Raw genomic sequence first — 24,869 nt, forward strand, 5'->3', positions numbered from 1 at the left:
CATGTAACTCATCCAGCCTGGCATTTCTCATGACGGGCTCAGTGTTTAAGTTAAACAAACAAGGTAACAACACACAGCCCTGTTGTACTCCTTTCTCAATCCTGAACCAATCAGTCGTTCCATACAGGATTCTAACTGTTGCTTCCTGACCCGCATACAGGTTTCTCAGGAGACAGGTAAGATGGTGTGGTATTCCCATTTCTTTACGAGCTTTCCACAGTTTGTTATGATCTACACAGTCAAATGCTTTAGTGTAGTGATTAAGCAGAGGTAGATGTTTTTTTATGGAATTCCTTTGCTTTCTCTCTGATCCAGTGAGTGTTGGCAATTTGATCTCTGGTTCCTATGCCTTTTTTACTAAGGGGAAAGTAAAAAGTTTTCATATTGATATATAATTATTTTTCATTCAAGGACATCAACTTTGGCCAATTTCATGTGCTGAAATATAATTCATGAGAATGCCCAAAATCACCATTTCAAAACATTGCCCTTAAGTTGCCCTTGTAAGCATTTGAATCGGTAATTTGGAGTGACTTTCATCCTCAACTTTTTTTTTTATAAACCCTATTAAGTAAGCATCAAATATTTTTTCACTCTTTTATATTGTTGAATTAGTTAGTGCTTTGCATCAACAGGACTTCCCTGGTGGCTCAGACGGTAAAGTGTCTCCCTGCAATGCGGGAGATCTGGGTTCGATCCCTTGGTTGGGAAGATTCCCTGGAGAAGGAAATGGCAACCCACTCCAGTACTCTTGCCTGGAAAATCCCGTGGACGGTGGAGCCTGGTGTCCAGGGGGTCACAAAGAGTCAGACACGACTGAGCGACTTCACTTGCATCAACAACCTTGATTTCAGCATTGAAATTCTGTTTCTTAATGCAATGAATAATTATGGTAAGAAGTAAATGAAAGCATGATTATTTTAACTTGTAACATGCATTAACATCTATTCCAGTGTGTCCAGAATAAAAGTTTTTTCACAAATGTACAGGACATTTGGGGAAGATATGGGAAAGAAATAAGTCAATGAAGTTGATGTAGTAATCTGATACCTTTGCTTTGATAACCTAAAAGGATGCAGACACGGGGGGAATTTGGAAAATTATAAAACTTCTAAAGTTTATGCAGAAAGAATTCAGGCTAAATCACTTGCTACCCCTGAGCTGGATTGATTCATACTATAATTACCTCGCAAAACACTGATGGTGTGTTAATATTCAATTGATAGTTGTAAGTTGGTAATAAAATTTTAAATGTGGAATCGCTACACAAAATATGGAAGGAAAATTTGCCTTTAGTCTTGGAATTTGTGATTAGCCTGGAATAATTATGATTTCTAACAGGAACAAAGAATTCAATGGCATAGCTGGAATTACAGTGATTGCATAGGCTTTGAAAAAATTCCAACTTTTCCAGCTAATTATATTACCCTCCTCTGTATTCAGAATATTATGCATTTCAGCTAAGTCTGAATAGAGTCTTAAAAAATGATTAAGAGAAAGTGACTGAGCAGTTTTTTTTTTTTTTTTTATACTGAGCTGAAGAGGCCATTTAAAAATTGTACCTAGCCAGTCTTGTTTGACAGAATTCTTACACTTAGGAATCCCCATTCTTATAAACCTGTGTTTGGGCAAATTAATGGGAAACACACTGGCTGCCTGATGCGAAGAGCTGACTCATTTGAAAAGACCTTGATGCTGGGAAAGATTGAGGGCAGGAGAAGAAGGGGACAACAGAGGATGAGCTGGTTGGATGGTGTCACCAACTCAATGGACATGGGTTTGGGTGGACTCCGGGAGTTGGTGATGGACAGGGAGGCCTGGCGTGCTGCGGTTCATGGGGTTGCAAAGAGTTGGACATGACTGAGCGACTGAATTGAACTGAACACTGTAGATGTTTAGCAGTATTATGCCAACATGAATATGTACTCTGGTTTTGATAGTCCTTGTTAATAATTTAAACATTTTTTGATATTCTGTTAGCAGAGTAATTTGGCTAATAATTTGATTAGTTTCACCGTCTACCCATGTTAAGTCCTTCATTGCTTGAACCTAGTGAGAAATGGGACGTTCTGATTTAAATATTTTCCAGTTAACTCAGTTAAACCAGATTCCTTTGGTTTATTTTGTGTAAGCAGTGGTACTCTGTTGGAAATTTGTTATTAAAATGTTTATTTTATATTATGTTTTAGTTGAAATTTCTTGGGTGATTAAGGTCTCATCTGTTTCATGATTGTAAACATTAGTTCTCTTTATATTACGAAATCTTGTATATCCTATGGTATTGCATAGTGAAAAATTCAGCATTTCCTTTATGTAAGTTTTACACTAATGTTATTCTGGAAACTTCATACACCGTTCCATCTTCCCTTCAAGCCACTGATGTTTAGGACCGTATTTTCTTTTTTTTGTTGTTGTGAGGAAATTAAATGGTGAATTAGACAAAATCTTTGCCCAAAGCCATACAGCTGTCAGAGGGGATTTTTGAATCCTTGTGTGTCAGTTCTCTGATCTGGATTTCTTTCCATTTAAAACAGTATCTACAGTATTTGGTCTAAGAGAGATTTCTTAGGGTTGATCTGTTTGTATGAAGTGCAACAAGCAGTTCTGATTTTGAGTTCAGGATCTTGGTTAATTGAGATATGGCTCTCATTCTCTGTAGATGAAATGGATAACTGTTCATAACACTGGTGTGTGTGTGTGAGTGTGTTTACAGGTGAGAAGAAAGCGAAAAAGTTACTCAATACTAATCTACTCTCCGCAACAATAGAAATGAGAACTATTTGCTTTGTGGCCACAAACATGGGCACTTTTTGTTTGATTTTACAGTTCAGATTAGTGCCCCTTGCCACCTAAAGCTTCAGTAGTGGATTAGGTGGTGATCCGTACAGATGTGTGAGCATTCCTGGTGTAAAGAATCCTTCTGCCAAAGAAGGAGATGCAAGAGAGGTAAGTTTGATCCCTGGATCAGGAAGGTCCCCTGGAGGAGAATGTGGCAGCCCACTCCAGTATTCTTGCTTGGGAAATCCCATGGACAGAGGAACCTGACGGGCTACAGTCCATGGGGTTGCAAAGAGTCAGATACAACTAAGTGACTAAGTACACACACACACTTAGGCAAAAAGTTGAACTTATAATTTAGCTCTCACTGTCCCTCTCCTTTTGTGTGGACTAAAATAGTTAATATGTAAATTCTTCATTAGCATTCATAGTCAAATAATATGTAGAAATCCAAAAAGTTAGCTATTTTAAATAGATTATTGCTATACCAATGCTAAACTCACAGAGAATAGCCATTGAAAAGGCTGAAGTCCAATCAAATATCTATTTTACCGTGATGACAATGTAAAAAATGAAGCGATGCCGCTTCCTCAGTGCTTCCTTTTCAGATCTGTTCCACATGTGGTGGTGTGGTAATACTGCGAGCAGTGAAGTATTAAAACAGTTTTGTCTTGTGTTCTTTCATCCTGACAGGCCAATGACATAATGTCGACAAGCCATGTCTGATAGATTCAAAATTAAAAGTGAATGCCCTCCTTCTTTTCCCTAAGCTTGTGCCTAATGACCTTTGAGCCAATGTGCAATTTCACTGCTTCCGACATAGTAAGTCTGGGAACAGCTGGTGCGGGTCTTTTCTCAGGCCTGCAGAGGATGGTTTTATCAAAACCATATTACTTTTGTTATTAAAGGAGAAGAATGGAGAGGAATCAGCAATAAAAGCAATGCTAGGTCACTTCAGTCGTGTCTGACTCTATGCGACCCCATAGACGGCAGCCCACCAGGCTCCCCCGTCCCTGGGATTCTCCAGGCAAGAACACTGGAGTGGGTTGCCATTTCCTTCTCCAATGCATGAAAGTGAAAAGTGAAAGGGAAGTCGCTCAGTCGTGTCCGACCCTCAGCGACCCCATGGACTGCAGCCCACCAGGCTCCTCCGTCCATGGGATTTTCCAGGCAAAAATAATGGAGTGGGGTACCATTGCAAAGACTAGTTCAAAGTCTGAACTCTGAAAAGCAGTTTGCTGGTAAGGATATTACCATATATAATATATGCCATATATGCATAATTTAATACTTTCACAAGAAAGTCAGCCAGTTGATTTTCATAAACATGTATGGAGCAACAGCACTGAGAAAAATAAAGATAGAAATTTACTCTGTGAATTTTTAGTTCTACACTGTATTATACAATTGCAGTAAGGAAGATGATCAACAATGTGTGGAACCAAGACTTTAGATTCCAGGCATATTTTCTCTGCTATCGCTTTTCCCCTGAGTGGAAAGTTTTGCTCTCTAGTTATATAGTTAGAGGTAATTTATACAATTCTTGCTTTTACAAAGACATATGAAAACTTAGAGCATTTAGAAAATAATTGAGGTTGGTTATTAGAAAAGTTTATGAGTAGTTTGTTAATTTATTCAATCCATGAAGTAGAATTTACTATGAACTTAACCTGTTTCAGTGTGTTTGAATGTGTGGCCTTAGCTTTTTGACTGTTCATTTACTAACTGGAAGAAATTAGACATGTACCTTTGAAAATGTTTGTCAATTATAGGTAGAAGGGAAGAAAGTAATAAATATAATACTATAGGACAACAGCTTTAATACATATACATACACACATGTACACACATGTGTATGCATGTGCCTATGTGTGTACAACATTTGAAAGAAATAATTTCCTGAAATTTCATCCGAAATCAAAGTGTCTACCGTTCACATTGGATAAAAGCAAAGGTTGTTAATTCTTTCCTTTTTTGAATCTTTAGAGTTCAAATGCTTAAGAACCATTTTCTTAGGATACCAGGGAATCCTGAGTTGAATGTAGGTATATTGGGAAATGGGATAGAGAAGTTGCAGCCTTCCTTTTTGGGGAGATGCTTTTTTTAAATTCATAATATTTGAAAAATTGGAAGAGAGGAAAATGGGGCATGTTGGAAGGGAAGGCAGAAACTTAAAGCTAGAAAGGAACAGTGTTATCTGAAGGGCTGGCCAACCAGGCAGAAGTGGAGTTTATAATATTGATTTAAAGAGGAGCCTAGGTCAGGTGAAGCCAGGTTAACAGGAACCGAAATTTCTTGGAGTATCCAGGAGGCAAAATGAATACATTCAGACTTTTAAAATGAACAGGACACAATGAAATCAGTGTTCATGTACTATAATGTGTGGTGGAGTTGTGTATATGAATTATTGTGCAAAATACAATCAAAAGTGGGAGCAGAGAATGGAGATGATTCTTGTGTTCAGTTTTGGTAAAATAAATACTAGTTTTGTGAATAATGGTGCATTTACCTTTATTTTTGTTCCATCCATTAGTCATAAAAAAGTGTACACCCTTGTATACATCTTGTTTAAGCAACTGTTTTTAGTTCAATTAAAGTAGCAAATTGATTTATCTGTTATAATTGCTTCCAGCTTTTAAGATCTTAAATCTTTCCCCCTTGCCTACCTACTTTCATCATTTATTTTTTATCTTTACTCTCTCCTGTTTCTTCATCCTTCATTTCTTCTTACTGTATTTATTTCTGTCATATAGAATACTGGTGTTTTAATTATTATACATATTAAACTCGAATGTAGTATTGTATCCTCATATTACAGGATTATCAGGGTTGAAAGAGGAGAATCCAGGCACTTTTCATATATTTAGTTTGAATAATGAGAGGTCTGTTTTTACTCATTTTCCAGGTAGTGTTTAGATGCCACCTTTATTTGCTATAATAAACTGTAGGCCAGATATCCACACATAGTGGAAAAACCATATTACTATAACAGCTGTGGGCTGTCTGCACAATATCACAATCACAATCACATGAGTGTTTCTGGATTTCTACCTCTCAGAGTGCTGTTTAGGTAAATCCAGGTGGTTTTGTTGAGGGAAGAGTTTTGCCTTTAAAGCATAAATCACTATAGTGTTCAACCTTTCCAGGGCTTCAGATAGTTGATTGGTGTTTGTTTCGTTAATTAATTTGCATTTCATTCAGATGCGGTGCTATGGTCTTAAAAGATTAATATTAATGCTGCTCAATTAAGGCTGTAAGTCTCTATTACTTATTTTACTACTCTTTCTTCTCCTCAACAAAGAAAATATTGTGAACTGAAATAAAACAGATACTGTCCGGGCTGCTTATGTGTACTTGTGTCATTATGCTTGATTAAAGGCATGATGTGAATAATCTCAGCTTTTCATTGCAAGGAAATATGAAAAAAAATGTTTTGGATATAGACTTTCCTTCACCATAATTATAACCTTTAAAAATTTACCAGTATTTTAGTATATAATATTTTTATGAAATTTTCCTGGTAAAAATTTTTCCTTGATAAACAGCTGATTTTACAGAGTGTAGTTGTTAGAAATTGACATCATAGAAAAACACAGAACTGTCATAAAAATCTGCCTATATTTAGTTTGTTTCTACTTCTGAAGTACTCCTAGTTGTTGTAGCTTACGTAATTAAAGGAAAGCATGTTAACAAAGGCTACAGCTTGCAAATTCAAAGCAGGTTATTATTATTTATTCTGCTCCCAGCGATTGCACACATTTGACCCTAAATGACAAAGTAAATGAAAGCCCTTTTTCAAAGTAATACAATCAGTTCAAAAAATATTGTGCTAATAAAGTTATACATTCTAATTGAAAGATTGATGGCAATCCATTTAGTTGTTACTAGGTTATTTGTGACAGACAGATGCAGAGTAACCTCATTACAGTCAGAATTGTGATGACTTGTAGCTGAAGAGAGGAATAAAGCTTTAAACCATTGTCACAGTGCATTTCCAAAATGTATGCAGAAGATGATTTAAACGAAAATATACGACCATTAAATATAAGTTTGAATTGGTTACCTAGCAGTGTTGTTATAGAAGCAATGAAGTAATCATCTGTTTGATCCATAATTGGCCTACTTAAAATTCACAAATCAGATTTACAGATTCCAATTTATGAAAGAGAAATGCAGGAGCAAACACTGGATTGAAAACGTTATCCCTTGTGGTTTGGTATTTCCAGCTCATATTTTTAGTTGTTTTCTTCATGATCATTAAGTCTATATCAGTTTATTTTAGACATTTCTGTCCACAATCACCAATTCGTGATAAATTATTCAGCACTTTTCATTTGTTTGTTCCCTAGTAGTTTAATGTCAGGCTTTCAGCACAAGTACTCAAGGGAATTTGATCAACATTTTGAAGTTATGTGGTTGAGAGAAAAAAAAGGAATGCACAATAATTGTCTTTTTCCTTTTGAAAGATTTAAAAATCTTTGTGGGATATATTTTCTGTAAATTTGATCTTGGAACTTATTTTTCTTGATTAGTTAATAATGTAGAAATTTTAGCCTAAGAAGAGCTCTGTCTTCCTACAGTCTTCTTACTATAAGAATGTTTCTCTAGAAATTTCTCACATTCAGAAGTATCCTCAATGTCTCACACATAAAACCCGTTTTATTTTATCACTTAATCATTTCTGGTTCAATCTTATGCACAGTTGTCTTGGTTCTCTCATTTGCACTTTCTTTTATTCTTATTTTGGGCTCCTTACAATCACCACCATGTCTTTCATGATATAGCTTATCTTTCATCATGAATTCTAAAATTCTTTTATATTGACTGAGATACTCATTTTATAAGAAGACTCTTGTAAACTTGATTTCACATTGGCCCTAATTTTTTGAAAAAGTGCATTTAAAAAAAGATCTTCATTGGATAAGTCAGTTATGTATTAGGTATCTATAAATTTAACATAGTGTTCTTTTTAAGATAGTGAATCTACATAGGGTTGACATTTTATCTGTCCTAAGGAATGAATGAAGAGGAAGTTTAGGGTCGTGCTTCTTACCTTGTGTCATAGTTAAAGCTAAAGTTTTGAATTATCAAGATTAAAATAGAATTCAGGAAATTGAATTAAAAATACATTTTAGTAAGATCCTAACACCATTTGACAGAGAATGAGATGGTTAGATGGCATCACTGAAAAAATGGACACGAGTTTGAGCAAACTCTGGGAAACCTGGGGTGCTGTAGTCCATGGGGTTGCAAAGAGGTGGACACGACTGAGCAACTGTACAACACTGAGGTGAGGGCTAAAGTGGAACAAAGGGCCTTTCTTTCAATTCTAGCTATAGATCACCTCATTCCCATAAATTACCTGTTAGCTTTCTGACCTCAGGCAAATTATTTGACTTTTAATTTTTAAGTCTTAGGTTTTTTCAGCTGTAAAACGGAATGACGATTCTAGCCTTACAAGGTTGTTTTGATACTTACGAATATAATTTTATAGTTATTATAGTATATAATTTATAAGTATAAATTTATAATTTATAGTATATAATATGTAAGTATCTATATTTAATTATAATATAGTCAATCTTGATTGATTTGTGAGAAATAAATATTGGAAATATTTCAACAATTAAACATTTTTCACTTATTTAAGCAAATGATTATAATGTACCTACTGTGTGCCAGGTTTAGTTAAATAAACTAGAAAAAATCATGGCTTCATGGAGCTTCAATTCTCAGTGCTTACATATTCAGTGCAGAAACTTGAAAGATATATGAATGTTAATATACCAAAATAAAATCACTTAGAAATCTGGTGTTAATAATTTATGGATGTCTATATTTTTGAATGCTTTTATGAGTATCTGAGTTTTGCAGTTTTCAGATTATCATTGTAGCTTGTGTCATCTTTCTTGTTTGTATTTCATAAATAATTTCTCATATCATGTTCTTCCTCACCATAGTATATAATGGTGTACTTTTCATCCTGTGTTGTATGCTAATTTTCTTATTCCTTATCATTGAGTGTTTAAGTTACTTCCAGTTTTTCAGAAATGTATATCAATATATAAAGTATGAAGAACATCCTGTGATGAAAATTCTTGTGTACATTCTTGATTATTTCTGTCCAATAAATTCAATTATATAGAATATTTGGATCAATGATTATAGATATTTTTAAGACTTTTGTAGGTTCTTCTATAAGGCTGTTTCAATGTAAAATCCCATCAATAATGCTTGAGGGTCCAGGTTCACTAAAACCTTGCCTTTCAGACATTTTTCTTTGCAAATATGATAGATAAAATTGTTCTCTCCTAATAATCTTGAATTTTATTTCTAGTGAGGCTAAAGCTTTTGTTATGTGAGTATTGGCTTATTTTTCTTCCTTTTTTAAATTGCTTGCTCCTGTTGTTTAAGTGTTTTTTCTTTTGGAATGCTCTTTTTGTTGATAATTGAGAGCCTATTATATATGAAGATAATTGTCCTCTTTTCATGTCACTGCGTGTGTACATACCAAAAGATTTCCCATTTTTACATAGCATAACTGTAGAAGAAACCTCCATGGTTTCTTAGTGATTCCTTTAGGATAGAAACAAATGAATTCTCATCATTCTTTACTAATCTTTCAATACTAATTGCCTGTGTGTGAAATTCTTATACTAACTAGTTGCAGAAGTAGATTTTATTCCTTTTAGAGTATTAGAGTTTCTTATTGTTTTCCTCTTTTATATATATTACTGGAGAAGTTTTAAACACTGCTATCAAAAAAGAGAAAATGGCATTAAAGGGTTTGAGATGTACAGATACAGTATATTCTTTCCATGGTTGTCATTTCTACTTCCCCAGTTCTATTGGCTTCGTGGAACCCTAGGTCTACATTAAGTCTTTGGATGAAATATATCTCCCTATAACCCCACACTCTTATCTCTTCCTCCGTTAATAGGCTGGAGGTATCTGAATATTCTGCTTATTTTTCTTATTTTAATGCAAGCAGCCAAAAGGCTAAATACAGGCAGGCTCAGCCCTCCTAGTGTTTTGCTATTGTGTTCCAACTGTATTTATGCTTTTAGATGAGTGTTGTTCTCTCCAGATCTCCAGATGTCTTACAAACCAGATTTACCCACACCTTGAATGATTTACTCATTTAGATTATTTTGTTAGACCCAGTTGGAATGTAAGTTTAAGACAGATGCATTAGTGGCTAAAGACTGATGATAAAAAATGTCAGTTGTCCAGAGATTTATAAGTCTGATGCTTTAGGAATGATTAAGCCTTCAGTCACATAAGGGGAAATACACAGTCGTAGGGATCCACAGATATGAAATATAAATGATAAGCTCTAAACGCAATGGGGCAGAATTCTATATTTAATTAATTTAAAAAATCTATGACATGTATAATTTGTTGAAATAATATAGTTCTCACACTCTTTGTTATAATTTACCTGTGAAACTAGGGAATTTGGTACCAAATCTTTAGTTCCTATCAGACTTGACCATTTAGCAAAGTAAATGTAAAATTAACTAGCAAAAAGTTTCTATCACTTTCTGATAAAGTATTTATTTTCTTTTTATATGTGGGTATGTTTTCAAAAAGAACAGTATTCTAAAACCTGATCATAAAAGTTTGGGAGGGCACATTATTCAATTATTGGGTGCCCCTCTGAAATCAGTCATTTAAAATATATTTAAATTGATTAATTTGTATATTTTCCTTTAGAATAGGACCTAATATATTCCTTTGACTCATAAAATTATGAGACTAAAGACAAGTATATTTTAATCTTTACCTCCAAAATCCATATGATTTATTACAGGGTTGTGATTTTTATCCAATGTCCTAGTATTGAATGATGGTGTTTAATATTACTGTAATACCATATGTCAGAAGATTTATTGTAGTTTTAATTTTCCTGAGCTAGGAGACAGGGTACTTGAATGCATTTGGTGATTATTGACTGATAAGCAATAAAATGATCCTACATAGAGCTCAGTGGCAAATGTTTCTCTAACTCCCTCTGATTAATATGGTCTTTTTGGTGTAATATGTCAATTTTATCAGATTTAAATTTATCATCAAACTAGCTACAGTAATTTCAGGTCTTGGAAAGGGCTACTTTGACTGAGTTATTATTATATTCACAAACAAGATTGTTTATACCACTGGAGAAATCCTTATGAAGAGTTACTCTTTGTTACTACAAGATCAGCCAAAAACACCTTCATAAATATTAGATGAAAAAAACTGAACTACGTATCCACATACTTTGAAAATTTTAATCATTCCTATAAGCTAGTGGAAGTTTTTATTCAGTTACTAAATCTCTTTGACCACTGACTTTTAAAGTATAAGTGTCTTTATTCTCTTGTTTATGAAAATCTCTCCAGTAATTGGAAGTGCTGGAAAAATGAGGACTACTAACAGAAATGAACATTCCAAAGAAGGAAAGTAGTCCACGTAAACCAATGTTTGATATGTGTCTAGTATAGTTGACTTTAATTCAGCAGATACCTTTCGAACATTAACTACATGTTAGACAGTGTGCTAGGTTTCAGGGTTACAAAAATGAGTATGTGCTAAGAGAAAGATAAATAGATATGAAATGTCTATTTATCCTTTCTAGAATATGATATATGAGATAACTAAGCATGGAGGTATATAAGTAACTTTTAAGTTTCTACTTCCTTTAATCTTGCATTGTACCTCTGGATTTATTTAGTTATGTGATAAAATGCATAATTGGGACCTTGCATGTGCAATTTCAAGTATTTTGAATTATTGAGGCCAAAAAGCCATTTAACTGGGAGTTGAAAGGTGAAGGAAGATTATACAATAAAAAGTTTTCCATTATGTGTCAGGTAATTTTTTGAAGGGACAGTGATGAGGACACTGGAGAGTTCAGAATACATGTGTGATTTTCAGGGTAACACAAGATTATGGAACCCAGACTGTCTTATTTCTAAGGATTGCATCATTCTTTTGTTAAAATCATTGTACTCACTATGAAATGTTACTCACAGGGAAATCAGATAGCAGCTCTATTAAGAACTTTGAAACCATCAGAAAAATCTTGCATTATATTTATCAAATATTTGAAATCTAATATGTGTAAAGTACAATATAAAATTATATTTATTATTGGATTATTAAAGGAATAATGTACATCTACTGGATTGTATGTTTTGCAAAAGGCATAGAAAAAGCAATTTTGTGCTCTGCTCAATTAAAAAGCATTCTGTCTTGGGATTCTTTATTTTATATGATTGCTCCTAAGAAAAATTTACCCAGTTATTTTGTTTAGTACTTTAAATACTCTTATTAAGAAAATTATATATATGTGGTTTTAAATAAATATATGGACAGTTTCTAAAATAGAACTATTTACACAGGATAGTAATTTTTAGTAACCTGCCATATTTGGCTGTTATATATGTTGGAAGAGACATCTCATAGTTTTTTTTTCATTTTATTCCGAGGGAAGTAAATCTGATGGTGCCCATATGTTTGCAAAATTCCACTGAAAAACTGTTCGAAAAAACAATGATCTATTTTCTTGCCCCAAAATTGCATCAGAGACATAGCATGGTGAAGAAAAGTGGTTCTTGTGAGAAAATATTTTAAAGTTTTTCTCACTGAATCTTTCCTTTTTTTTTTAATGATTTGGGATCTTTACAAAACCTACAGAGTTAAATTATCATACATTTAATTTTTTTATTTTTCTCCTACTGATTTTGGCCAAAGCGTCTTTAAAGATTAAAAACGCGTATATGACTTTTAACCCGCTGATCTATTCCTGTCAGCATAACAAGGTACCTTGCTTTCCAAGTGTCTGAGACTATGGTATCAAAAAGAAGAAAGTGAAACTGGAGGACAAAGGTTAACTTATGAGGGTTCTTTCAAGAAGGTTCCAGTGTTGGCACAAGTTTAGGCTATATACATACCCTTTCAATTGGGCTTCCCAGGTGGCTCAGTGATAAAGAATCCACTTGCCAATTCACTCTTGTCCTGCCACTGAAGTCGTGGGTTCCATCCCTGGGTTGGAAAGATCCCCTGGAGTAGGAAATGGCAACCTCCTCCAGTATTCTTGCCAGGAATATCACATGGACAGGGCCTGGTGGGCTACAGTCCATGGGGTTGTGAAGAATCTGACACGACTGAGCGCGCACACCCATTTGATTATAAACCAGTAGCCCTGCAGTGAGGATATTTTGAATGTTCACATCTCTACCTGTCAACACCTCTGAAACCTTTTCAGCACCCTATTTCTCAGTCTCTTCTTGATCAAAGCATGACCTGCTCACTAAGGCTTTCATAAGATAATAATTTAATAACAGACTCTGAGTCAGAAGACAAAGGGAAAGACTGTGTAGGAGGCCACTGCTAATTTCCCTCCCAACATAATCAAATCAGCGCAGCTATCCAGCCAGGACTCATAACCCTTAATAAGTCACTCTACTCGATTAAGAGAAATTGATTTTCCTCTACCGTGGATCATAGTGATTATGATAAATATGGTATCTGCTGTTCACTGCGCTCCTCCGCTTACTGCCAGTGTCCCATTTGTTTGCAGGGAGGCAGGTAAACGAGCTAGAGGATGACGCTGTGTCATTAACTGCAGTTGATATCAGCGCTTTGACAGCTGTGGAATTGAATGGTTCCATAGATCAGCTTCGAAGCCAGTCGTAAAAGCTTTGCGCAGCAGTTACACGTTCCTGACACCACTGCTGGCAGCTTTCAGCATGCAGACTCCTGGCTCATGAGTTGTAATTGAAAATATAGGAACAGAGCACAATGGGTGGGCATGAGGGAGTTTACACTCTAGATTTATAATTTGAAAAGTTGTATGAGAGCAAAACTGCAAAGTCATACTTCGCCGAGGTTCTATTGTGATCCCCACATTATCTGAAGTCTATTGTAGGTGTATGTTATTAATAGTTATATGACTGCAAACAAATCTAGTTTTCTAGATCTGAAAATAATACTGTTGGTTGTGGAAATTTGGGGCTTATCTACTTTTCTGCCCTTTCATGTCACTCTCACCTTGAGTTATTGGTTTTTGTTAGAATGATTCTCTCTTTGGAGATCTTCCCTGTAGCTCAGATGGTAAAGGATCTGCCTGCAATGTAGGAGCCCTGGGTTCAATCCCTTGGTCAGGAAGATCCTCTGGAGGAAGGGAATGGCAATCCACTCCAGTATTCTTGCCTGGAGAATCCATGGACAGAGGAGCCTGGCAGGCTACAGTTCGTGGGGTCTCAAAGACTGAGCGAGTAACACTGCTATTGCTATCTCTTTACTTTATGTGATAACTCTTTGTTCTTTAACATCAGAGGGGAAGGAGAGCAAAGGAACCAATTCTATCAGAGCAGTCTTAACAATTGTTGAGAATTTTCATATAAACTTTTTGAATAGCATGTCAATCGAATGCTTGTTTTTGTAGTTAAAAATGCATTAAGTTCCTGTGATGATGGAAAGGTATTTCGTATGGCGTGGCACACAGAGACAGTGGCAGTGATAAACATGTTTTTTTCACTGATTTTACTTGGAGAATACTCTGGGTTTGGTAATTTGTGTACACCGTTAGCACTCAACAGATAACTCTTATTTCTGTGCTGTACACAGAATGTGGTATTACGCAGTAAGGAATTACAGGCAGACATGAAATGTTATTTTTAAAATATGGAGGCAGTGACATAATTATGAGACACTGAAAATAGACCTCAGAGTTATCTTTATGAAAATAATAGATGCTTTTTTTAATTAAAAAAAAGTATTTGTATTTCGACTGAACGAGTCCTAGGATTTTTAAAATTCGATCCATCATCAAATCATTGTGATGTTTTCTGATAGGCTACACTTAATTATTCTTCTCAATTGTTGTTCCATTGGAAAATAATATATTCTGGTTATATTAAGAAAAATTGATCTATTTAATTTATATCTTGATACCTTTCACCTTTTCATATTACTAAGAAAGGATGAGAAAATATGCCTTTTTCTAGTTTTAAAAATGTACTGGTGAGATTCACTTTATTCTTGATACCATTACTGAAGAGTCTGCTGTCTTTACCTTTACTATTATTTTATTTCTTTGCATTTCCCAAGAATAGAAAGCCATCACAGTGATATTTAATGATAAGGTATATATAATATCTGAATAAATTTAATTTGACTTCTGTTTGCACTTCTCCTTTGTGACGTGAGAAATAAACTAAATGACGATAAAAGTTATTAAAACTCTGGCTCTACTCCCACCAGTTTTGAGGGAAATTTGCCTCCTGTTATTCAGGGGATGCTAATTGTTCAGTCCAGTGAGCACAAACAAGTCTGTGCTTGAGAGAAAATCTCCAAATGGCTGCCCAACTGCAAGAGTCGATTATCCAGTGAGGAAAGGTGAAGTGCTTTGCTCACTCCTGTCTGCCCAAGTTGGACATTTAATGAATATAGCTCAACATATTCAGAATGATTTCTCTTAGAGCTGGACAGTCCCTGCAGTGACTTGACGGGAAGCGCTCTGTGCAGCACTTCCAAGCAAAAGGAATTAAATTTAATGTTGTTAAATGTAACAGAAATTGTTCAGCATTCAGAATGTTTCAGACACCATGGAAAACTTGAAACACAAAGATGGCTCCAACAACTTAAATCTATCATGAACTTTTGTTGTCCTCCAAACTTTCCCTTGCAATTTCTTAACTGTTAAAATTGTTGCTCAGTCACTAAGTTATGTCCGACTCTTTGCGACCCCACGAGCTGTAGCATACCAGGCCCTTCTGTTCTCCATAATCTGTTGGAGTTTGCTCAAATTCATGTCCACTGAGTTGGTGATACTATCTAACCATCTCATCCTCTGCCACCCACCTTCTCCTTTTGCCTTCAGTCTTCCCCAGAATTAGGGTCTTTCCAGTGAGTTGGCTTTTCTCATCAGATGGTGGCCAAAGTATTGTAATGATAGATTATTTGAAGATAGTGTCCACTTCTCCAGAACAATATTATAAGAATAGATTACAGTTTTACCTATTAGTTTTATTTTGCTTTTTTGCACTGAAACACATGTAATCTATTGAAGTACAATAATCCTTTTTTCATTCAGATTCTATTTTAAGGAAATTTCATTAATTGCTCATGCTATCAATTATAGTACAGTGTATCCTGGTGTCTAATACATACTCTTAATTCACCAAACTGCTTAAATCTGGCTTAAAGAATTTCCTCTCCAAAATAGTTTAGGTAAGATGATACATACTTTCAAGATGATGAGTGAAATGCAAGTGGAGAAGTTCTTTTTGAATAATAGATGCAACTGTCACAGAATCTTGTGTATCTAGCTCAGATTAACCAAAAATATATCTTCATATTAAAGATATAGCATGGGCTATGATTAACAAAGTGAGAAAGACTAATCATTATATGAAAAAATAGGTAGCTAAAAGATCTAATATAACATTTAAGAGCTTTAAAACTTTAAATATAATGTTTAAGAGTGAATTTTAAAAAGTTTTTTGTATGTGTGTCTGCCCCTTGGTTAAAGTTCTATTTTAGTTCCAAGTCAACATTATAACTAATAGCAGAAGATAAAAGATTTGGAATGATTATTTTTGTGTTCTGTTTTATGCTAGAAAGTAGCCACAAGAAAGCAAGTAGGTTGTGGCACAGCAGGAACCGTCTCAGAGCTTATGGAGGTTTTGGCCAATTGTAGCTTCCCCAATTAATGAGAAGACACATGGATGAATACAAGACTGAAAGTGTCTGGTTGTGAATAAAAAACAAACAAACAAACGTCTGGTTCTGCGTTAGGCACAATAATTTCTCTTCTAGATCATGAGTTCACACCCTGGTGGCTCAGATGGTAAAGAATCTGCTTGCAATGCCGTAGACCGGGGTTTGATCCCCCGTAGAAGAGAATGCGGAGAAGGCAATGGCACCCCACTCCAGTACTCTTGCCTGGAATATCCCATGGATGGAGGAGCCTGGTAGGCTGCAGTCCATGGGGTCGCTAAGAGTCGAACACGACTGAGTGACTTCACTTTCACTTTTCACTTTCATGCATTGGAGGAGGAAATGGCAACCTACTCCAGTGTTCTTGCCTGGAGAATCCCAGGGACGGGGGAGCCTGGTGGGCTGCCTTCTATGGGGTCACACAGAGTCGGACACGACTGAAGTGACTTAGCAGTAGCAGCAGAAGAGAATGGCTCCCCACTCCAGTATTTTTGCCTGGAGAGTTCCATGGACAGAGGAGACTGATGGGCTAAAGTCCATGGGGTTGCAAAGATTCAGACATGACTGAGCCACTAAAACTTTCACTTTCAGAGGGAAATGGTCTGATGAGATCTGAGCAGTTCTAATCTCTAAATCTATAGGAAAACAGGTAGTAGAAAATAGACAAAAGGGCAATAGAGAAAAATGTTACAAGTCTGTATTTCACATGTTACTGGGAGTTGATTGAATCATTCTCAAGAGTATGGGGTGGACACAAGTCTCTTTCCACTGCCTCGATACATACAGAAAACTTTATAGATAATTTCCTGACACTGAAGACCTGGTGCTAAGCAAGAATATTCTGAATGTTTTAATACAAGAAGAAATCTCCCTCCATGTATTTTATTCCATTAAAATACTCTATTGACATTTAAAAATTAATGAATTGCAAATCCAGTAATGGGTTGTACTTGGAATGGTACTTCAAAACTTACGTGAAAGTCGCTCAGTCATGTCCGACTCTTTGCGACCTCATGGACTCTACAGCCCATGAAATTCTCTGTACCAGGGTACTGGAGTAGGTAGCCTTTCCCTTCTCCAGGGAATCTTCCCAACCCAGGGATCAAACCCAGGTCTCCCGCATTGCAGGCGAATTCTTGACCAGCTGATCCACAGGGGAAGCCCAAGAATACTGGAGTGGGTCGCCTATTCTTTCTCCAGGGGATCTTCCCAACCCAGGAGTTGAACTGGGGTCCCCTGCATTGCAGATGGATTCTTTACCGACTGAGCTATCAGGGAAGCCTTTCAAAACTTACCTTGGGTATATTAATACTATGAAACCTTGCAGCCACATTTTCCAGCATCTTAAGAGCTTCACAGTGAAGATATGACTTAATGCCTAAAGTTTATTTTTGAATCCTCCATCACATTGTATGGCATCACTTAACAGACGTGAGTTTGAGCAGACTCCAGGAGATGGCGAAGGATGGGGAAGCCTAGTGTGCTGCAGTCTATGGGGTCACAAAGTTCCGGACGCGACTGAACAACAACCACAACAAAAATCACTTGAGTGATTTGGAAGTGTCATATGTAATGCAGATATGAAACCAGTTCAGTAAGGTAACAGTTCCTAACTATACAGATCAGCATATCCTCACAACAGAATACTTCCTCAGAGGGTATGTATTACTTCAGATTCCCACTTTATAGTAAAGCTTTGTGTTCATGTAGGCTGCGTCTTCTGCACTCAGATTTAAAGAGACCTCTCTTTCCTGCTTTCTCTGAAGTTGGAAAGCAGCCGAAGTGGCAGCTGCCTCACAAGTCACTTTCCTTCCCCTTGTTTTGATAATTACGAGCAAAGGTCAATCACTTCCCCATTAAGGCAAATCCTGACAACCCCTCTTGTCAGAGCCTCAGTTATAGATGACATGCTTGTCCACATAAAAAAAAAAAAAAAAAAAAGAAACAGGAGTATATCTTTACTTCCTCATGACCAGCTGAAAGTCAAAACCCCACAGAAAACTGGAGGCAGGAGGGGAGGAAGGATGGGTGTGTGTATGCCATACATTTGTCAACTGCAGAGGTGTAGTTCTAGGGAGACTTTTGTAATTTTAAGCTTCACAAATGGATGATTACATTCTGCTTGTTAAACATGGACTTGTGAGCATCCTGACAGAATGCAAATACTTCTGTTAACAGCATGACCTTGTTATGCCTCCAACAGAGAGGTTTTACTTTTATTGTGACTTTTTTTCTGAAGCCATCTTAGTTTTTATATGAAGATGAAATGGCTAAAATCTGAGAGGTGACCAGATAATGTTCTTTGTATAACCAGGTTCTGAGTGAGCTAAAAACTCAGCTAGGACCATTATAAGGGTAAAGACATATTGCACACTGAAGAAGTGAGGAGGGAGATAAACTCTTTACATTATGAAATTTGATATTAAGCTTGCACTGCTCAGATTATGTCAGAGACTCATTTACATTTAATTGCACAGTACCTCCCAGTCTCCTTGAAATCAGCATTCATAGGACTATATTGAGTCTGCTGGTAACTGACCTTGGAAACATAAACAGAGCAAATTATACTCCTGTCAACATGTTAACTTCATACACTTTCAATGATCCCAGCACTTTGATGTAAGAGAAAATGGGGTGAGATTAAAATTGAGTCCAGGGGCCCAATTTAGGACCCACTCATGGTGTGGCTTCCTATATACAATGAAACATTTTCCTAAACTTTTGTGGGTGATTTTATTTTAAATACTTAAGGGCTTTCTGTTTAAAGGGAACCTTTAGAAATTCCTCTTTAACTTCTTCTTGGAAATTGATAAATCCTTTTGTATGGAAAATCATTACCAAATCATTATGCTGTACACATTGAACTTACAGTGCTGTATCTCAGTAAAACTGAAAAAAATTATTACCTCCTCACTTCTCACTTGTTTAAATCAAAATTTTTATTTGCTGCTCTATGAATGTTATGGAGTGAGTTACCTATGGTGTGTTGTGATAAATTGTTAATGAGACTCACTCTAAGGATGAAAGAAACCATTATTTTCCAAGCAAGTTATGACCCAATATAATAATTTCAGACTTAAAAGGAAGTGTTCTGAGTATTTTTCTGAAATGAACAAATCTAACATAATCTTACAGCAAGTAATATTTGTCCAAGATTATTAAGAATGTAAGCCTGTGTATAAATGCGAGTTGTGGATATATAATTCCATCTAGTCAAGAAGCAGTTGTTTGTTCCTTTCTATTCTAAGGTGCAATACGTGCCTGTGTGCATGCTCAGTCATGTCCGGCTCTTTGTGACCCATGGACTGTCGCCCGCCAGGCTCCTCTGTCCATGGGATCTCACACATACTTAATGGAATGGGTTGCCATTTCCTTCTCCAGGGAATCTTCCTGCCCCAGGGATCAAACCCGCCTCTCCTGCATTGACAGACAGATTCTGAACCACAGTGGCACCTGGGAAGCCCCAAGGTGCAGCGCATAAGCTCTCATAATCGGTGTACTTGTTTTATCATCGGTCGTTCTCCTCAGTCTGCAGGCAGAATACGATGCCCTTGGTGACACTCTTGAAGCCCACTGCTTTGATTTTCTTCTTTCTTCTCCATCACCCTGTTGTCTTCCTTCCAGTGGTTCACTTTTCATGACACCCCTCAAGAGTGGAGTAAAGGATGAGCAAATATACAGGTGTTTTGTCACTTCCTTTTCATCCCCTCCTCAGTTTTTCATTATGGTAATGGCACTTTGTGATGTGCAGTTTCTGGATTTATGACCCATTCTCGATAAGCGTGAATCTGGCCTGCATGTGCATCTTTGATAAGGTTCTAATTGGATAGCGGTGACCTTTCTGAATGTAATTCAGGGAGGAAGATTAAAAAGCAGTCCAGGAAGTGACAGGTTTGGGACAATAACATATGAATTCAGCTCTGCTGGCAGGCAAGAGATGTAAGCTGTGATAAATTAGAGGGAGGCCAAACAGGCTCACACTGAATGAATGATTTTTCATTTCTTTTACATCCTTGTGTAAAATTCTATTGTAGAAATTGTGTTAACACCTCTCTATCTTCCTACTCCTGGGTTATACTACTCTTTTACTGATAGTAGAAGTTAGAGAATTATTCAGTTAATGTAGTTTTAAAATGACTGAAGAACACATAATTAAAAGCACATACTCCAGTTTGCACTAATGCATTTTAAGTTGAACAGTTAATGGGTATTTGGACGCTAGCTACCAAAATTCAGAAAAATCTTTCTTTGTCTTACTCTCTCCTGCTTTCCCTCTATTTCTCACATCTATCTGTAAAGCCTACCTGAAGTATCCAAGTGTGTATACACACTCAGATCTGAAAATACCTTTATCCAATTTTGAAGATGTAAACTCAAATTTTAAAGATCGATTATGTAAGAGAATCAATATAACCAGAAAATACCTAATTAATATTTTATATATTTGATAAAGTCATAAACTCTTAGTATATCTTCAGTTTTGAATGTTGTCTTGCTAATCCTGCCAGCTGTGTGAATGTCTTGCTGATCCTGCTGACTGTGCCAGTTGTCTCGCTGTATCTCACTGTGCGCGCTGTTCTCTGAACCCAGGGTAGGCAGGGCACGAGCGGGGAAGCTGGAAGAAGACTCAAGGAGCTATAGGAACCACAGACAACGTTTATTCGCTCCAGGCTGGCCCAGCAGCCATAGCAGCAACCATAACATAACCTCTCATAACATAACCTCTCTCCAGGTAGCCTGTGGCCAAGTGAATACCTTGTGATGCGCATGCATGGTGCTATAAGTGAGCTCAACTGTTACGTAATTATTGTTTGTAAAACATGGGGTGAGAGCCCTTGGAGCGAGACAGCCTGACCATGCCATCTTGGCTAATTTGCTCTTTCCCTACAAATATGCATGCTAAGTTGCTTCAGTCGTGTTTGACTCTGTGTGACCCTGTGGACTATAGCCCGCCAGGCTCCTCTGTCCATGGGATTCTCCAGGCAAGAATACTGGAGTGGGTTGTCTTGCCCTCCTCCAGGGGATCTTCCTGACCCAGGTATCAAATCCACGTCTCATGTCTCCTGTATTGGTAGGCAGGTTCTTAACCACTAGCTCCACCGGGGAAGTCCCAGCTTTGAATATGTAGTCGAAATACACTTGCATGGACTAATATATTTAATTACATGTTTGAACACATACACTCACTTGCAAAGACATGTATGCCTTCAAATGTAGGCTGAGATTTTTCCTCCAAAGTGACGCTTCTTAGTGCCAGTATATGATATCCAAATCTTAAGTATATTGTTAATACTATAATAAAATGTTACTTAAATCGAAATAACCATAGAAAAGGAGAAATGTAAAAGCTCAAATGTAACTTTGTTAGATGATTTTGTAAAATCTGCTGTTTCTGCTATTGAGCCTGTTGCTTATACCCCTGGAATGCAAAGTAAATTATACAAGTAGCAGGCAAGTTGTTGGGCCTCACTACCAGGATTAACGGAGGGAAAAGTTTCCTTTAATTTGCTTCTCATACTCCTCACACATGAGCTCCTTCAAGGAACACAGGGCCTGTCAATACAGAATTTCCTTTCGAGCCCTCTGGACCTTGCTATAGAAGGAAGGAAAGGCAAACACGTTTTCTGAGAACCTGAGTTGGGTCAGACACCATGGTATGTATGTATATGTAGAATTGTATTCTCGCCTCATTGTAACTCAAGGAGATGTTATTAGCCTTGTTTTTTTGCTGAAAATATTTTACCCAAATTAAGCTCAGGGCTTGGCCCCCAGCAGTCATTATGCAAGTGGAAAACAAAATAGGTAAGGCCAGGTGTACTCACCTAAGGTTACATTAATTGAAGCCCAGCAGAACCAGATTTGAATCTGGGCTCAATGAGTCTTGGGCTTCCCAGGTGGTGCCAATGTTACCATTGCAGAAAACACAAGAGACGTGAGTTCAATCCCTGAATTGAGAAGATCCCCTGGAGAAGGGCATGGCAACCCACTCCAGTATTCTTGCCTGCAGAATCCCATGGACAGAGGAGTCTGGGAGGCTACAGTCCGTGAGGTCGCAAAGAGCCGGACGTGACTAAACATGCATGTACTCTAGCAACTCCATGTATCTCAACATAAGCAGGTAAGCAAAAAAAAAAGCAAGCTTCTAGCTCTGTTGTTTAGTCGCTGTCTTGCCTGACCCTTTTGCGACTCCATGGACTGTAGCCCACCGGGCACCACCAGGTGCCTCTGTCCCTGGGGTTTTCTAGGCAGGAGTACTGGAGTGGATTGCCATTTCCTTCTCCAGGGGATTTTCCTGACCCAGGGCTTGAACCCATGTCTCCAGCATTGCCAGGCGGATTCTTTGCCACTGAGCCACCAGGGAAGCCCCTCTAGCTGTACTGCTTTATGATAGTTTTCCAAATCATCTCCCAGATAGGATTTTTTAAACAAGGGCTTTTAAAGGTATTCTTCACATACCATACAATTTATCAGTCTGTAGTATTAAACATCATTTTATATTTTATACCTACTATAAAATCAGTGTAATATACTGTGCCTTCTTCAGCTATGTTTAATACTTGTGGACTGAAGACCTGTTTTTTTTCTTTTTACTTAGATAAATAAAATAAATAAAAAGCATTTTCCCCACTTGAGTCCATATTTGTATATTTCTGCTGAATTCTTGGTTACCCAAATATTAATATTCTTTAGAATTTCTCTGATATTTTTTCATATTCACTCTTCTGTGTCCCCCTATGAAGGATGCTTGGGCTATTCTTAGAAACACTATTATTATGCTTTCTAGACTTCTTGCTTCTCCATTCCACTCTGTAAACTTACTGACAATTTAATTGTTAAACCATTTATTTTCTTCATGGCACTTTGCTGTTCTTAGAGCTCATTGTCTGTCAGATTAAAAACAAAGACCACCCTTTGCTGATTTACTCTCAATTTCATATATGCTCTGATTCCACCTTATTTATGCAACCCTTACATTTAATAATTCCCATCAGGAAATACCTTCTCTATGTAGACCAAAACTTCAGTCTCTCACTTATGATAATGTTCATTTCTTATTCTGCAACTTTTCTTACTTGTTTAACCAGTTTACTCTCCATTTTCTTTCCCTTCTAAATGTACTGCAAGATGAAAATTATTCAAACCTCACTCCCATACAGTCAGGATTATATTGGCCCTTTCCTCCTTTGAAATCCCATTGAAGTTAGAGGTTTTTTTTTTTTTCCTGCATAATTTGACTCTTGGTAATCACTGGTCCCATATTTTTCCACATGAATATTTCATACGAGGAAATTTTAACTCTTTAAACATTTTAAACTACTTAACATATTCCATGTGTGATTTTTCCCATGGTAGTAGTCTTCCCAGCATGTCCTGCTTAAAATAATGTATTCTATTTTAAAAAAATTTATATTTCAAATAAAATACTATATTTATACTATATATAAATATGTATATACTGTATATAAATATTATATCTACACCATACATAAATACACATGTACATATATACATCACCTTGCTTGAATATAAATATATATAAACAATTTATTTACCCTTTGTAAACTTTGAAATATTGAATCAAGGACAGTAATTCATATTCAAGTGAAAATACAAGATACATAGCTCTGGAGTTTTAATATGAAGTTGTATCACTCACTTTTAGGAAGTATAAAAAGCTAACTAGGAGAAGAGGGTCGAAGCAAGTAGAAGTTTCATTAATTCCAATATGAAAGCTTTGTGACAAACTTAGGTATAATTTGGCTCTCAATCAGAGTCAGGCCTCAAATATCAGTGATAGTGAGCCTTGAAATAATTATTTATTAATGCCCTGCTCAGTGGAGCATGCTGATGAAAATGGACAGTAGATACATCTCTGAGCATTTGTTTTATCTTATTTTAATCTCTCTAAGTGCAAAAATATGGATCATGATAGGAACTTGTCAGTGGCCCTGGTACATTCATCTTTTATCATGTGCTTTTAAATATTAATATCATATATAATGAAGGTACTCTGATTCAAACTGAAAATGAATATGAGAAGTTAATTGGCTTTAATAGTTTAGAGTCCTGAGTGTCTACAGTAGTTATTGAAGGAGTATGAACATGAGCTTTGTGGAAAATGTAGAGAATTCATTTCTCCAGGAGCGAAGAAGTCAGAAAAGAAGTAAAGGAAGTTCACGACCTTTCAACATGTTAAAAAGTATTATGACAAAATAATATGGATATTGATTCATTGGAGACATGTTTAAAAATTAAACCTTTGGGTTATGACAATTAGTGTTACAAAAAATTGTGTGTTTAAATTTCCAAGTATATTATGTGATCATTGCAGCTAATATTCTAAAGGAGAAGTAATGTGTTTTAGGATGTATACTTTTATA

The 24,869-nt window shown here is 36.4% G+C and overlaps 1 protein-coding gene across 9 annotated transcripts in view; it reads left to right on the forward strand.

Moving 5' to 3' along the window:
- The window catches only part of ROBO2 (roundabout guidance receptor 2), a 663,217-nt gene that overhangs the window by 92,787 nt on the left and 545,561 nt on the right, over positions 1-24,869 (forward strand). Inside the window, exon 1 of one of the 9 annotated variants that reach the window (XM_044940071.2) lies at positions 22,447-22,606. The exons of the other annotated variants lie outside the window; for them this stretch is intronic. The gene's annotated coding sequence lies outside the window, so the exon portion shown is untranslated. Of the gene's footprint in view, positions 1-22,446; positions 22,607-24,869 lie in introns of those variants that run through there. 9 annotated transcript variants of the gene reach the window in all.

The sequence above is a fragment of the Bubalus bubalis genome, chromosome 1, assembly GCF_019923935.1.
Source record: "Bubalus bubalis isolate 160015118507 breed Murrah chromosome 1, NDDB_SH_1, whole genome shotgun sequence".
In the NCBI taxonomy this organism is placed as follows: domain Eukaryota; kingdom Metazoa; phylum Chordata; class Mammalia; order Artiodactyla; family Bovidae; genus Bubalus; species Bubalus bubalis.